Raw genomic sequence first — 11,432 nt, 5'->3', positions numbered from 1 at the left:
TTGTTCTGCTGTTGGGAAAGTCTTGAGCAGTTCAGAAATACAGACAGTGCTTCTTTGTGTGGAGGTTGGTTCATTGATGCCATGCCCAGTGTGAGCCGTGTTGGGCAGCTGCAAGAGCCAAGGTTGGGAGTCAGACAGACCTTGGGGGCCCCATCTCTGCAGCTTCTCTCTGAGTGACTCTGGACATGTCACTGCCCCTCTCTGAGCCTCAGTTTCCTGTGTTTAGAAAGGGGTACATAGTTCCCCTCTCCAAGCAGCTGCAAGGACTGAGTCCTGGTAATGGCAGCCCGGCTGGAGGGGCAGGAATGACTGTCCCAGGAGCACCCAGTGAGAGGCAGGTGATTGGTGAGCAGTGTTCCGAAGGGGTGGGGGGCTGGGGCCTGGGTCAGCATGGCCGCAGCGAGGGGCTGCAGTAGTGAGGGAGGGCAGCGGTGGAGGCCGGGAAACCCCATTCCTGCCTTTCCCAGATCAAGGGTGGGGGGCAGCAGTTTCCCTCCGGACAAGGGGACGAGGACCTGGGGAGGATCCAGCAGGAGACACGGGGAGGCAGAACAACTGCTGGGCTGGACCCAGGTGAGGGGAGATGCCGCGGCAGCTGCAGGTGGGCTCTGAGCCTCAGACACCCACAGCCCCTGCCAGCTCAGGTCACCAAGCCCGCCAGTGACTATGTTGGTCGCATCCGTGAGGTCTCCTGCTCATTTCTCCCTCTTCACCCCTTCTCTCTCTCTCCCTGGCCTCTGGTTGCCTCCTTCTGCCCTCACAGCCTCAGTCTCTTTCTCTCTTATTCACTCGACACAGGACAGCCAGGCAGCCCTTAAACCCAAACGTGAATCCCTGTTGCCCTTTGGACCAAGTCCTGAGTCCCTTATCCACCTCAGGGCCCTGCCTGCCCCTCAACTTCCCTGTTGCTGCGCCGCAGCCTTATGTTCTCGGTTCTCCCAACCCCTGAATGCCAGGCCTGGAGCACAGTGGTGAGGGGCCCAGCCTTTGGTGTTGGAATCAGGACTCTGCTAGCTGTGTGCCCATAGGCAGGTCCCACCCTCTCTGCATCTCAGCTTCCCAGTCTGCGGGATAATAAGCACCTACCTCAGCTGGGAGGTGCGGGCACCAGACCTGTGCAAGGCATGATTCTCCTGTTATCATCAGTGCCTGTCCAAGGAGGTCCTCCCAGCCTCTTAACCCAGCTCTCTAGGAATCTCTGGCTGGCCAATGTCTCCACCCAAGCCTAGCTGCCCCTCTTCTCTCATCCCTCAAGGCTTTGTTCCCACAAGTGTGGAAGGACTGGAGTCTTTGCGGGGGGGCTGTCATCACCCACTGGGGCTGCTTGTGTGTCCAGCTATCCTCCTAGGAGCTCTGACCTGCTGGGGAAGGGAAGGGGCACACCTGGTCCCGGGGGCTGAGAGCCCTGAGAGGGATCCAGGGGATAAAGAGACAGCATTTTCAAATAATTGCAGCGATTAGGAAGGACTCCCCATTCTATCCTGGACAAAGAGAGGAGGACAGCTGAGTCCTGAGTGAGGCAGAATTTGACCTGAGCAAACCAGCTTGGGCAGAGAGGTGCACAGACACTAGCTGGAGAGAGGTGACACGGTTAAAGGGTCATTGTTAATGAGGTCCTTACCAAATGCTTGGTTTTTCATTGTTTTTGTTGTCTAGGTTGATGGAAAATGTACTCTTTTTTCATTATCAGAGAAGAAGAGAATGTTCTGTTTACCACACACCAGGTTTCTGTCTGATCCTGTTGCTGACAACCATCAGATGTGGCTGGGTGGGGGGTGGTATTTGGGAGTCACGGAGGGGTGAGAGGTGCGGTGCTGGGCCCAGGGAGGAGGTGGTAGAGCAGGGAGAAGTGGGCAGACTGGGGATGTGTTTTGCGTCGGGGTGACGGCACTTTGCTGAGGGATCGGTTGTGGGGTGATGGACAGGAAGTGCGAGGGCCCTTCAAGGTTTCTGGCTTGTGCAGCCAAGTGGATGGAGGCACGGCTGCTGCGAGGAGGAGCAGGTGGGGCCCCCCGGGCTGGCCTGATGGGAGCCCTGTGAACCTTTGGCCCTGATCCATGCCAGACGCTGGGAATTGGGAGCCCAGAGCGGCCTGTCTACCTTGGACAGGTGGGCTATGGTATGTGGCTACGTGGGCTTCAAGATGTTTCTCATCATTAAAGAATGTGAGTCCTGGGCAGGTGGGTCTGTGGACATGGCCCTGACAGGCTGCTCTGCCAGGAGAACTCAACTGCCTGGGGTCTCTCAACACCATCCAACCCCTGTCACCAAGGGACACAGGCCCCATTGTTAGAGGAACAGGAAGGGACTGAGGAAAGAGGGAGGGCCGGGCCAGGTGGGTTTGCCCATTCTCTGGGCCCCCTGATGCAGACATGGATTCAAAGCCAGCTGGTTCCCCCAGCCTAGGCCATCAGGGGAAGCCGGGATTGGGTCCAGGGTAAGCAGGGTGTGGAAGGGCATTGTCTCTGGAGTCAGAGGGACTGAGGTTCAAATCCTCCCACATACTGGCTCTGTGTTGGGCAATTGCCTCTCTGAGCCTCAGTCTCCTCATCTGTAAAATGGGAATAATGGTAATTCCTACCTCCGTATGGGGTTGTTGGAAAGATTCAAATCCAAGAACATGTGTGAAGTACATGACACCACAGACAGGAAGTGCTCAATACATTTTAACTCATTATTATTATTATTGTAATAGATCTTGGATGCAGCAGTAGATGTTCTACCTCCAGACCTTTGCAAGTTTTGTTTCCTCCACTCAGAATGTCCTGGTCCGGGTGGTGTACCCCTCCTCATCCTTCCATGCTCAGGTCAGGGGTCTTGTGTCTGGAAGCCCTTCTGAGCTTACCCCAGCACCCAGCTGCCCTGATGCGTCCCTTCGTATGCCGCCCCGTGCCTGGTGTGCATCAGTTCCTCACCAACGACTGTCTCCCTTCTCCCACACTGGCCACCACAGGTGCTGGGTCTGACGTTTTTCTGTGTCTCCAGGGCCCAGCCAGAGGCCCCACGACCCCCCAGACCTTGCTTTCTGGCTCCCTACTTGAATTCCAGATCTCTTTCCCCTCAGATGAGCAGAGCCTGGGCAGGGCCCAGCAGTGGGGTGTGGGATGCCAGGCAGTTTAGGAGGGCAGCCAGGTCCGTGCTGCCCTGGGCTGGGCTGGGGGTGAGGAAGCGGTCCTGGGAGGCCCAGGCTGGTGGAGGTGGAAGGAGGTTGAGAGTGAGGGAGCAAGGTGGTGGCCGTCTTTGCCTGCGGCATCCTTGATCACAAATACAGGTAACGAGGGAACAAGAAATGTGGGAGTCCCTCTGGGGGGGCCAAGGCCCAGGCAGGCCGATGGCATTGGCCCAAGGGCATGGGCAGTCCAGCCAGGCCCATGCCCCACTGGCCCTGGGCTCAGGTCAGTTCCAGGCCTTTCTTCTCAGCCCGAATGTGGAATCCTGTGGGCCTGGTGTTGGGTTTCGAGCGGAAGGGAGGGATTTTATGGCCTGGGTGAGGGGAAGTGGCAGACAGGCAGGGGGTAGATGGCTTTCCCGGAATCCCAGATCGCACTTTAATAATTTGTTTCAGAATTAATGTCCATTCGCTCAGTCTTCACTGTTCCAGCTCACTGGAAGATTAAATAAAAACCCGTGCCCCCCTCCCCGCCGCCCCACAAATGGAGGGAGACCAACCCCATTCTCTCCGGCTGGGCTGGCTGCCTGAAGCCAGCGCAGGAAATAAATCTCTCAGAGAAAACCACTTTGCTCACACGATTTCAATCCAGCGGGGCATAGTGGCCCCAGTCACTCCTTGTTTTATTTAGCTGATAATCTTTCATTGTATCAGGAGACTCTCGCAGAAGCACCGCGTCTTTACAGGCCCGAGGCCTCCCCAAACAGCTGGGCCGGGCCTCCTGAGGAAGCGTGGGCTCCCCCTTCCTGGGCACCCTCCCGTTGCGCAGGTGGCAGTCCCGGGTACCCAGAGAGGTGGGTACTCAGGTGCCAGGACAGGGAGTGGCTGTCCCTGGCTGCAGGGCACAGGCAGGGCCTCGGCAGGGCTGGAGCGGTTACACTTCACCTCTGGGGACCAGGCCTCAGGGGCCCAACCCAGGGAGGCTCTGCAGCCAGGGAGGCCATGGGCAGAACTCCAACTGAGGCATCTTCCATTCGTTCATTAGTCAGTCAGTCAGTCACTCCGCAAATATTGTGAGCCTTCCCTGTGCCAGACTCTGAGAATCAGGGGTGAGGAGACAGACAGACAGACAGGTCCTGCCCCCCTGGAGTGACAGCCTCTCCTCCAGTGGTTAGCCTTAGTCTCACTGCGTCACCTGATCGAACTTTCCTGCTCTTGTACCATCTTCTCTGACTCAGGCATAGTTCCATTCTTTGTTTCCACTTGGTTTTTATTTCATGTGGATTATCAATTACAGAAGCCAAGATATTAATTTAATAATACTTAGAAATATTAGAAGCTGACAGAGTATTCTAAAAATAAGTAAAAACAAGTCTTCACATCAAAGAGGGACATGATTAGATAAAGGTAATGAAAATCCATCAATCTTGGGGTCAGGAGAGAAAATCAGCCAGCATTAAGATACTAGGTAATTACTTTATCCAATTATTCATTACTTATTTATTAAATTATTTATTTATTTATTATGTTTCCACTAATTATCCAATATTTATGATTTTTTCCATTATTCCTTTCATCTTGCCTTTTTTAAATTTTAAATTGCCTTTTTTAAAATAATGTATTTTATTTTATTTTAATTAATTAATTAATTTTTGGCCGCGTTGGTTTTCATTGCTGCTTGCGGGCTTTCTCTAGCTGCGGCGAGTGGGGGCTACTCTTCATTCTGGTGCGCAGGCTTCTCATTGCGGTGGCTTCTCTCGTTGTGGAGCATGGGCTCTAGGCGTGCGGGCTTCAGTAGCTGTGGCACATGGGCTCAGTAGTTGTGGCTCGCGGGCTCTAGAGCGCAGGCTCAGTAGTTGTGGCGCACGGGCTTTGTTGCTCCGCGGCATGTGGGATCTTCCCGGACCAGGGCTCGAACCCATGTCCCCTGCCTTGGCAGGCAGATTCTTAACCACTGAGCCACCAGGGAAGTCCCCATCATTGCCTTTTTAGTATCAGTTAAACTTATTGTGTATTAATAACTTTCTCACACAAAGTTCTTTGAGTTTATAAATCTTATCTACTGTATCTTTCATAGTTCAACCTGGGGCACCAGGGTATTTTGTATTCTCACTGGGGTTGAATAAACTTCATGTAAATAAAGAATTTGGTTCTGATTTCTTCAACACATTTCTTGTTTTATATTTTTCTCAAATTTTTCTTATTTTGAAGTTAATTATAGACATAGGAAGTTGGGAAAATAGTATGGAGAGTCTGGGGTACCCTTCCCCGCAAAATTCCCGCAAAGGTAGTGTCTTGCGTGGCTGTGATACAATATCAAAACAGCAGGGTAGGCAGGTCTGAGCAAATTTAGGATTGGACAGTTTGGACAATTTCAAATTGCCTTGTGCTCCTGGGCCTCATTCCTGCTCTGCACCCCTTGACTGATTGTACCTGCCTTGCAGGGTCCTCAGGGGAACCCTCAGCATCGCCAGGACGGTCGAGAGAGAGTGTGGGTGAATCTGACAGGACCCTGACTGCATTCATTGTGGGCCTTCTCTGAGCCAGGCACTGGCAGGTGCTACAGAACCTTATGGCGGCCAGACAGGCAAGGTTCTTGTCTTCCCAGGCCTGCTCTGGATTAAGCCCCAGACTCTGGGGCTTTCTGGTGGGAGATGGTTAAACACCCTTTATTATGGGCTGAAATGTATCCCCATGAAATTCATACGTTAGAGTCCCAACCCCTGTACCTTAGAATGTGACTGTATTTGTAGATAGGGTCTGCAAAGAGGTAATTAAGTTTAAATGAGGTCATTAGGGTGGGCCCTGATCCAACATGGCTGTTTAAGAAGAGGAAATTAGGACACACACAGAGGGATGACCGCGTAAGAACACAGGGAGAAGGGGGCCATCTACAAGCCAAGGAGAGGGACTTTATAAGACACCAACCCTGCTGATACCTTGATCTTGCACTTCTAGCCTCCAGAATGGTGAGAAAATAAATTTCTTTTGTTTAAGCCACCCAGTCTGTGGTACTTTGTTATGGCAACACTAGTAAATGAACACTCTCCAATATGTTAATCTGCATTTGGGGGAGTGAGGGGGACCGCCCCCAGGAGCTGATACCAGGTGAAACACAAGACACCCAGTTATATTTGAATTTCAGATAAACAAGGAATAATTTTTTGGCATATATTGAATGGGACACACTTATACTAAAAAAATTAAATGTTTATCTGAAATTCAAATTAAACTGAGTGTCTTGTATTTTCATTTGCTACAACTGGCCACCCAGCCTTAGAACTAAGGCAGTGGCTCCCACCAGGACAGAGGCTCAAGGACACACAGACCAGCCCTTGCTGCCCAGAGGGAGTGAGAGCTGGAGGCTGCTTCCCAGGCCTGAGCCACTCTTCCCAAACGGTTCCCATCTCCCGCACAAACATATTTATTGGGCTTGATGGCAAACAGATTATGCTTGTCCCAGGAAGGGCAGCTCGAAAGAGAAAACCTCGAAGTCTGGGAAATAATGAGGGGAAATTAAAGTGCATTAAGACCCTTCCGAGAGATAGCGTCAGGGTGAGTTACAGGCCCGATAAGGAACTGGGGGCTCACACAGGGGGCTCAGAAAGGTCGCCCAGTGGCACGCAGAAGACCAGGAATCATAAATATGGGGCAAGATGCCCAGCTGGGGTCGCCGGGGTGAAAATATTGGGGTCATTCCGAAAACAATTATCCTGCTTGGTTTGCTCTTCAGGTCCTGTAAATCTTTCACCTTTTATAAAAGATTTCTGGGGAAAGAAGCACTTTGGAAGCTTTAACTGATTTTTGTGGCCAGTTCTTGGTGGTTCTGCTAAAAGAAAACAGACAAAAGGGAAAAAGTAATTACCCAGCATTCTCAGGGGCACAGGGATAGGCTGACTGGCTTCTTCTTATTCCTGGGAGAGATTAGGCTGCCCCGGGTTTTGACTCACTCCATTTGGAGTCTGGTCACAGTTTAACGATTATTTCCGTTTGTTTGTTTTGAATCCAGTCACAGTGGGGTTCTTGGTACCCAGTGGATGCGGCTTTTGGGGGCAGATGTGGCAGCTTTGTGGCGGCCATCTTGGCTGGTGTGCTGGCCATCGTGAGTGTCGAGGCAGCCATCTTGAGTGGTGTGGCAGGCGTCTTGGCCGACATGTACCAAGGCTCATGTGCCCACACAGAGCCCCTGAAGCTGGAGAATGTGTCTAGGCTGTGCTGGCTTCAAGCACACAGCTCCAATCACCACTGTTTTCTCATTGTCTGTCCAAGGGAATGCTTGTTCAAGCTCTGTGCCTCTGTGTCTCTCTGTCCATGTTCCGGGACAGTTGGCAGCACCAGCAGAAGGTAATCATTCATTCCACAAAAGTTTATTGAACACCTGTTATATGCCTCTACCTCAGAAATCTCCCTCCCATCACTAGCTCGTTTAATTCTCATGACCCTGTAGAGGAGGAATTATTAGCCCCATTTTGCACATGAGGAAATTGAGGCTCAGAGAGGTGAAATGACTGGTCTAGTGTCATGCAAAAATAGGGGGCGAGGCAGAGCTAGGATTTCAACCCAGATCAGAACTGTGGTCTTCCCGGTGCCCCATGCCTCTTAGTTAAGAACAAGGGTTAAGATTATGGGGTCTGGGGCTTCCCTGGTGGCGCAGTGGTTGAGAATCTGCCTGCTAATGCAGGGGACATGGGTTCGAGCCCTGGTCTGGGAAGATCCCACATGCCGCGGAGCAACTAGGCCTGTGAGCCACAACTAGTGAGCCTGCACGTCTGGAGCCTGTGCTCCGCAACAAGAGAGGCCGCGATAGTGAGAGGCCCGCGCACCGCGATGGAGAGTGGCCCCCGCTTGCCACAACTAGAGAAAGCCCTCGCACAGAAACGAAGACCCAACACAGCCAAAAGTAAAAGAAAAAAAAAAGAAAAAAAAGAGTAGTGTGACCATAAGATTAAAAAAAAAAAAAAAAAAGATTACGGGGTCTGGGGTCAGATGAGACCGAGTTGAAATTTCTGCCCTGCTTCCCCCTAGCTGTGTGACCTTGGGTGAGTCACTGAGCACTCTGAGCCTCTCTCTCCTCATGTGTGCAGGGGCACAGTGCTATAGTCCTGCCACAGTGGTGTGGTGTGGAGTCAAGCAGCCCGTGCACCTGGGGGCAGAGCCCAGGCTTGGAGCTTCTAGTGTCCTCTAGAGGGGGAGGCTGTTCTTTATATGAGAAGACAAAGAGTTTCTCCCAACCATCTCTCGCCATCTGCCAACTCCCAACAGGATATAATTATTCAAATTGAATAAATGTTTGCTGAGTGAGACTTGGACTTCCTTTAGGTTCAAACCAGACTCAAGTGTAGGAGAGGGGTAGGGAGGGGGATCAGGGTGAGGAGTGGCCCTGGGCTGCTCCGCCAGCCATGCATGCCCCAGACTAAATTCAGTGTTCACACAGGAATTCATCCATCCATTCACTCATTAAACATTATTTTGTGCCAGGCCTGCTCTGGTGCTGGGGATACAGTGAGTGGGGAGCAAGACAAACTTGAGTCCTCCAGGCCCAGAGCTCATATCTAGGGGTGAGACACAGACGGGAGCCAGAGAGGCCTGGGGAGAGGCTTTTGCTGGTTGGAGGGTGATGATGGAAGCCTGGACGAAGATGGAGTTGTCCTGATGAGCCCCATGGAAGTGTATGGGATAACTGAGGCTCAGAGAGGTAAAGTGACTTGCCTAAGGTCACACAGCTAATAGGTGGCAGAGCTGGTTTTCTCTCAGCCAGGACCTGATCCTGCCTCCTTTGGATTGCCTGAAACAACATCACCACTCTGAGTTCTTAGCTGCCCCAGTTCTAGAAATGTGAACACATGCTCTGGCAAAAAAGGTGTTTGGGAAACACCGCATATGCCACCCCTTTCTGGAGCGTGGTGCACGGTGCCCATTAAAGGCTCTGAGGGGTCCTGCAGGAAAGGAACCTGCTTAGCCCGCATCCTCATGGGCTTCCACTCCATGCAGTCAAAGCACGTTGGCTAAGTCGATGCCTTCAGGGGGTCAAAGTCACCCAGCTCTGGTGGGCCCCTCCCAGAATGCTCTGGAAACCAGAGACTACAGTCAGTGGTGAGTAAGAGCCCAAGGTGCCAAGGAGGGCTGTGACAGTTCAGGCAGGCTTCCTGGAGGAGGAGGTCCTGGCATTAGACCAGCGGGGAGAGCTCAGCTCAGGCATCTGCAGGGAGGCTGTGGACATGATGGTGATGAGTGAGGGCTTGAAGGGCCAGAGGGGCTGTGTTCAAATTATAGCTTTGCTCTTAGCTGTTGTGTGACCTTGGGGAAATGACAGGACTCCTGTGAGCCTCAATTTCCTCATCTGTAAAATGGGATAATGACAGAACCTCAAGGTGATACTCAAGGCCTTAGCCCTTAGCCCAGGGTGGCTGGGAGGAAGATTCCATGGTTGAGAGTGTCAGCCTGGCAACGGAGAAGGAGGGCTGTTCACATTCTTTTTCTCCTCTGAAGAACCAGAGACTGTGGAAAATACTCCTTGACCTGAAAAAGCCCCAACTGGACGCTCCTGTGTGTCTGTTACAGACACGACTTTGCAAATCAGATATGACAGGGAAATGCGTGCCAAGATGGTGGCCAGCTGTTCAGCAGTGGGGACAGGGCTGCTTAGAGACCCGCATGGCCTCCTCGGAGAGCCGACGCCGTCAGCCTCACTGTGCCCGGAGCACAGGTGTGTGAGGGCGTGCACCCTGCTCAGAGGGAGCGGGGATGGGCACAGGCAGGCGGCTCACGGAGGAAACCCTCTCACACCACACACCACACTAGACACACACACCACATATACACACCACACACTCACACCACACACACACACCATACACACACCACACCACACTCAAACCACACACACCACACACACACATCACACACACACCACACATGCACACCACACACACACACCACACCATATGCATACCACACCAGACACACACACACACACACACACCACACCAGACACACACATACACACACACCACACACATACACACACACCACACCAGACACACACACACACTCCACACACCCACACCACATCACACACAGCACACCACACTCAAACCACACACACCACACACACACACCACACACTCCACACACGCACACTGCACACACCCCACATATACACACCACACCACACACAATCACTTACCATACATGCTCACACACTCAGGCCACCGTTCCCAAGGGACGCTGTGCTTGGAGCGAGGACACGCCTCCTCTGTGCCCACACGGGGTCGGTGGTGCACGAGGTGGGGCACTGGGGGTTGGAGTCAGAAACAGGTCCAGTTCCTTCCTTGCTGGGCAAAGCCCCTTCACCCTTTAGGTCTTATTACTGTGGAAGGATGCTGTCGGCCTCTGCTTCTGGGTGACTTTGGGAAAAAATTTTCAAAAGGTATTTAGCACAGTGATTGGCACATAGTAACTGCTGAGGAGGTCCAAGGACTCTACCTGTCACCCCCTTCCTCTGCTCTGCTGACCGAGGCCCTTCCCTTCCCCTGAGCCTTGTGGTCCTGGGGGTGGGGGCAGTGCTGCCAATCACAGCAGCCCATCCCCTAGCCAAAGGGATTGGCCCGGGGGTGAACATGTGACCGCTGCCAGGCCAATCAGAGACCTGGCCTGGCATGTGTATATGGTATGTAGATAAGAAGTCCTTCCTCTGTGGTTCCAAAGCCTGGAACAGACTGGACCTTTGTCCACATCCCTCTTGCCATGTGGAGGATGCCCCTTCCAGGAGCAGAGAATGAGGCCCAGAAATGGGACAGCAGAGCTGAGGGTGACCAAGGTGACGCAAGGCAGCTGCTGAAGTTCTGTCCACTGGTGACACACACATTGAAGCAAGTCTGGTCTCCGTATTGGGAGGTGTGAATGTCAGCTGGGGGCTGCTCTGTGATAAGATAGCCTAGGACAACTGTCCCGTCCCCAAGGGCCCCTCACAGCATCCTAGGAAGGGACACAGATAAGACCCTCCCCCAAAGCCAAAGGCCTCCTTTCCCAACATGGATGGGAGAAACCAACGATCTGGGGAGAAGCCCCTAAGAGCCCCTCTTTCCATAATAAGTGGAAGATTTATTGGGTAATGATGACGTCAGCCATTTGGCAGGGGTCTTTGTGCACGTTGAGCTCTCAGGCCTCAAGGAGTTGCAGCCACGGGCCGTGCAGTGAGGCTGCCTGAGCCCAGAGGGAGGCCGAGGAGCCACCTCCTGCTCATAGTGCTCCCCAGGGACGGGGCTGGACTTGCTGGCCCCTCTCCTTCCTCTCGCTTGGTGAGCTCCTCTTGGGGTTTCTT

The 11,432-nt window shown here is 52.8% G+C and overlaps 1 non-coding gene across 1 annotated transcript; it reads left to right on the top strand.

Moving 5' to 3' along the window:
• The first annotated feature begins 6,822 nt into the window (after positions 1-6,822).
• Positions 6,823-6,939, top strand: LOC132427776 (U5 spliceosomal RNA). Its single transcript, XR_009519984.1, has one exon. It is a non-coding gene; the product is annotated as a U5 spliceosomal RNA (small nuclear RNA).
• The last annotated feature ends 4,493 nt before the right edge of the window (positions 6,940-11,432 follow it).

This window comes from Delphinus delphis, chromosome 6 (assembly GCF_949987515.2).
Source record: "Delphinus delphis chromosome 6, mDelDel1.2, whole genome shotgun sequence".
NCBI lineage: Eukaryota > Metazoa > Chordata > Mammalia > Artiodactyla > Delphinidae > Delphinus > Delphinus delphis.
Note: the sequence above shows the minus strand (reverse complement) of the source record. Positions and strands in the feature narration are given on the sequence as shown.